Source organism: Corvus cornix, chromosome 7 (assembly GCF_000738735.6).
Source record: "Corvus cornix cornix isolate S_Up_H32 chromosome 7, ASM73873v5, whole genome shotgun sequence".
Taxonomy (NCBI): domain Eukaryota; kingdom Metazoa; phylum Chordata; class Aves; order Passeriformes; family Corvidae; genus Corvus; species Corvus cornix.
In genome coordinates, this window is record NC_046337.1 from 3,697 (window position 1) to 8,718 (window position 5,022).

Consider the following 5,022-nt stretch of genomic DNA (forward strand, 5'->3'; position numbering starts at 1 on the left):
CGTGTCTGAGGCGGCGCGGCAGCTCCTGCAGAGCTTCTTCCTTCTGCTGCCCGGCGCTTCATTCCCCGGCTTGGAAAATCCCTTCCCCGGAGCCAGCGACCTCCTCCCCGGCCTGATCCCTGCTGTTTTTTCCCGGAGACAGGAACGGAAAATTGTCCCATTTTTGCCGTTCACTGCTGGTTCACTGGTTTTTAGTGAAAAAAACCCTTTTTCAGTGCGTCCCAGGTGCTGCAGCGCTGGTTGTGTCCAATCCCACAGCCAGAGCAGAGCAGTGGGACAGAGCTGAGGCAGGAACGCCTCGGAACATCCCAGGGCTGATTTAGTCTGGATTTTTTTCCTCCTTCTGGAGGAGTTTCTGGGGTATCAAGGGTCCCCCTAAACTGCCTCCCTGCTCCATTATTTGATCCAGTTCATTTGGGATCACTCAGAAATCCTGTTCCCCTCATGGCACCCTGGCAACCATTTGTTATCCTTGGTTCCATTCTAGAGCAAACAGAAACTTCGATTTAATTTAAATGAGATTCTATAACATTCAAAGCTCACTTTTTACCACCTGCTCTTCCCTTTTCCTCTTCCTCACTTTTTTCTTTCCCTTTCTCTCTTCCACCTCTTTCTTTCCCTTTCCCTTCACATTCCCTTTCTCTTTCTCTTTTCCATCTCTTTCTTTTCCCCTGATTCCTGAATTTTTTTTGCCCCAGAATCCACAGCCCAAGCCACGTGCACACACTGCAGATGTGAAGTGTATTTTTACTGCCAGCAAGCACTTGGGAATAAAAAAACCTCAGCCCCAAAGCTTGATGTCTAAACAGCAACACAGAAGTTCTAAGCCAGCTGTCGAGAGAAACAAAACACAGCAAAAACAAAGCAGAAAGGGAGCAAAAACTTGTCACGCTGGCCGTGTTTCCGAGGGTGACAGGTTCTGCTGTGCTGGGAATGCAGCACCAAACACAAAAATCCTACTGCAACTCCTGGATCCCACAGCAGGAAGGACATGGAGAGTCCCAGTGGGAATCAGGGATGCAGGACTCGGCTGTGCTGCCATCACTCCCTCAGGAATAGCCAGGTTTAGCTCATTCTGTCTGCCCAGAGAAGGGGGATCTGCTCCTGGATCCCCTGGAATGTTCCAGGCCAGGCTGGACACTGGGGCTGGGAGCAGCCGGGACAGTGGGAGGTGTCCCTGCCCCTGGCAGGCTGGCACTGGATGAGCTTTAAGGTCCTTCCAAGCCCAAATCGTTCTGTGAGTCTTAGAGCCCTGAAATTCTCATGACAGAGGTGGAACTGCAAGAGCTTAAGGTCCCTTCCCAAAAAAACCCCATTGCAGGACTCTGCAGCTTCTGGAGCCCTGGGTCCATGGAAATGCAGTTTCAGAGGAGCTCCGAGGAAATGGTGTTTTGGGGAGAGCAGAGTGGCTGGAACAGAGGAACAGGAACGGTCTCCTCGAGCAAGCCCTTGTGTCTCAGGGAGCGGGATCGGCTCGCTTCCTAACGCACCTGGTGACTCCCAGAGCGGGGGATGGAAACGCAGCCCTGGTCCGAAAGAAACCCTGCCCGGGAAGGCGGGCTGGGATTGTGAGCTGGCTGCGGGAGCTCGCTGTTAAAGGCGATCTTTTGGGTGTAAAGGTGCGCCTTTGTCTCTGTGCGAAGCACCCGGCCGTAGCGCCCTTTGTGCTGCTGTCTCCTGATTTCCCTAAGCTTTTATTAAACGGCCCCTTTTCTTCAACTTTCCTTCAAAGTCTAGAGTGAAGCTCGTTTTGGCAGCTGCGCGTGCGCGGATCCTTGCGCGTGCGCAGATGGCCGGGGGTGCGCGGATCAGTGCGCATGCGCGGGCGGGGACGTATCACCGCTGATCCCTCCGCGGGCGGGCCGCATCACAAATAGTCCCTCCTGGCGGATCACTCCGCGGCGGGGCCGCATTACCGCGGGTCCCTCCGGCGGCTCCCTCTGTTTTTCACATTTGGGGTGAAAAATCGGGAATTTGGGGTTAAAAAGGGGAAATTTGGGGTGAAGTTCAGGAATTTGGGTTGAAAAAACGAGAATCTGAGGTGGAAAAAGGGGATTTTGGGGTGAAAAATCGGGTATTTGCAGGAGACAATTAGGAGACAACAGCAAAAAGGGCGTTACGGCCGGGTGCTTCGGCAGAGATCCAAAGGCACAACTCTACATCCAAAAGATCGGCTTTAAAAGTACATCGCTTATTTCGTATTGATCACCTGTCGGGATCTCCTCCCCCCGCCATGGAGCCCTGAGGGGAGGCACGGGGATTCCCCGCCCCTGGGCAGCCTCGTTCCCCATTGGTTGGTTTGTGTTTGCTGCGCGGGCAAGGCCCTGAGCCCGGACTGTGAGGGTTCCTCGGCAGATCCCGGCCATGGGCTGGGGAAATAAACATCTCTGAAACATCTACCAACAATCCGTCCATATATATTTCCTTTCCACGGGACTCCTGGTTTGATATATGCGTGTTAACAGTAATCCCCGCTGTAACAATCACCACCATGCATAATTCATTAATTCTTTGGAGTTGCTGAGTATCATCAGTCTTACCTTTTTCCTTGGCTCTGGTTTCGGTTTTTTTTTTTCTTCTGGTAAGATTTTCCAGGAATGTGAAGACCCCCCGCATCCTTCCCAAACTGACCACCCAAACTCCAGACATTCTATAGCATTACATTACAGAACCTAGGCAAAGCTTTTCTCACATTAAGGAACATGAAAAAAGCCAACATCACAATCCGTTCCTAACAATTATGGAACACGCGAAAAGCCAATACACAGTACATTTATAACAATACCTCCCTTTTCCTTTCTTTACAGATCATTTGGCTTGACCGCCGCCTCCTCGCCCGCCACCAGGGAGATCGGCCGTGCCATCGCCGCCCCCGCCGGGCCCCCATCCCCGCGCCGCAGCCGCCCCCGCCGGGGTCCCCCGGTCCGCGCAGCCGTAAGCGGCCGCCACTGCTGCAGTACTTTTAAAGCATTTTCGACCTTTTTCGCAATTTTATTCCCTTCACAGATGCGACCTTTGCCGTGACACCTTTGAAGCAGCACCCCTGGCCCAGCTGCGCCTCGGTGCAGCTCATTTTATCCTGAGGAAGCGGCTACTCCTGCTGCGGTGCTGTTATTATTTCTCAGACCTTTCTCTATAGTTTATTTCCCTCACACCTCCAGTCCTTTTCCTTCCGCACGTTTACCACGTTTACCATCAACACCACCCCAAAGGTGCCTCGGTGCAGCTGGTTTAGTGACACGGGGCAGTGGCCACACCTGCTGCAGTACCTTTTGAATATTTCTTAGACCACTCTCAATATTTTATTCCGCTCACACTTCCCAGCCTTTCCCGTGCTGCTCTTTTTTACCAGCAGCGCTGCCCCGACAGTCCCTTGGTGCAGCTCTTTGAGTGACACGGGGCAGCAGCCATTCCTGCTGCAGTACCTTTACAGTATTTCTTAGACCATTGTGCTCTCCTTCTCACCCCCAACACAGGAGCCCAGGAAGGACACTTGAAGCACGTCCAGCAAAGCATCAAGGACCTCTGCAGGAGCCATGGCCCTAAAGACTCATGATGGCACTGAACAACTTTGCATCCTGTCAACCTCACAGCTCTTAACTGGCCCCAGGGTGGGATGAGGCACTCGGTTCTGTAGCTTGCTTCCAGTCCCACCTGCATCTGTCATCACTGGCCTCATTAGTGAGATCTGGGCCCACCACTGAGGATCAGGTATGCCTGTGAATTGCTAGAACCCCAGTAACTCCTTATGTCTTGAAACCCAAGAACAAACAGGGCACGTGCGGATGAGACAAAATGCAGGTTTGGACAGACACCTGTATGGACACACATGTGCATTGTGCTAACAAAAATCCACTTGTGTGGACCCACAAGAGCTTGCACAGATAGGTGCTCCCATGGATGGAGATCTCACAGCACAGGTACATATAGAAGACTAATCTGGCTGCTCCCAGCCCTTACCCTTCTAAAGCTGTGGGGCATCAGGGTTGCAAGGCAGGTCTCCTCTGAGGAGGCAACTGGGTCTGGTGGCAGCGTTCTTCCCAACCGGTGCATTCAGACCCTTGACTCTTCAGCAATGCCACCGTGGTATTCCCCCATGTCGCTCTTTCGTTCGCACTGAAGCTCAACAAGGCTGTAGGACACTGAACGGACGTATCATTTTAACTGCATTTGTACATGGGGCTGTTTGCATTGCTCACCTTCATGGAATGGTGTTTGCAACAAAGACTGAAAAAAAAAGTTTTTTAATATTCTTAAAGTCATCCATTTATTAGGGTATCAGAACCCATGCTTGTAACCCTAAATGTACTGAGTGCATATGAAATACCAACTGCTTCACTGTATGACATTTTATTAAGCTACACTGTCTAACTCGGCAAGGATTAAACATTACAATAAAACTTTAATTCACCTTCTTCAGAAATGAGTTGGAAACATCTTCACATATGCCTGGACCTTCCCTTTTAAGATGAATGTCCCAGAGCTGTATTTCAACTAATTACTGGAATACTACTTGTAACTGTTGGCACCAAATGCCTAATGTCTAAGTTACCAGAATGAGCATAGGGACACGCCATTTCCTTAGCATTCCATTTTCTTTCAAGTCTTACGGACAACAGGCCAATTCATGTAATGCTAGCAAAGTTAACTCTAAAAGTCACGAGTTCATTTCAGCTGGTAAGGCACATCCTTTCATCTGCACAAGTTAGTTTTACATACTGTAACAAACTAAACTCAAGGCATTTCAACATACTGCACACTCTTTGCAGATACACAGTTACTGTGATAATTACAAAACTAACACGTATCTGTAGTAAATACAATTCCAATACATGTAGAAGAATTATTGTACCACCATTTCTAGAAAGCATTTCAATCCAAAATGGTCAGAACAATCTTAAATATCTGCGTAAGAATTTATAAACATTAGTAAAAATATACCACAGACTACAGCTTTCTATGTTTTCAAGTGTAAATTCTGGTAGATACCCACCTTTAAATAAAATGGACAATACCAGCAGA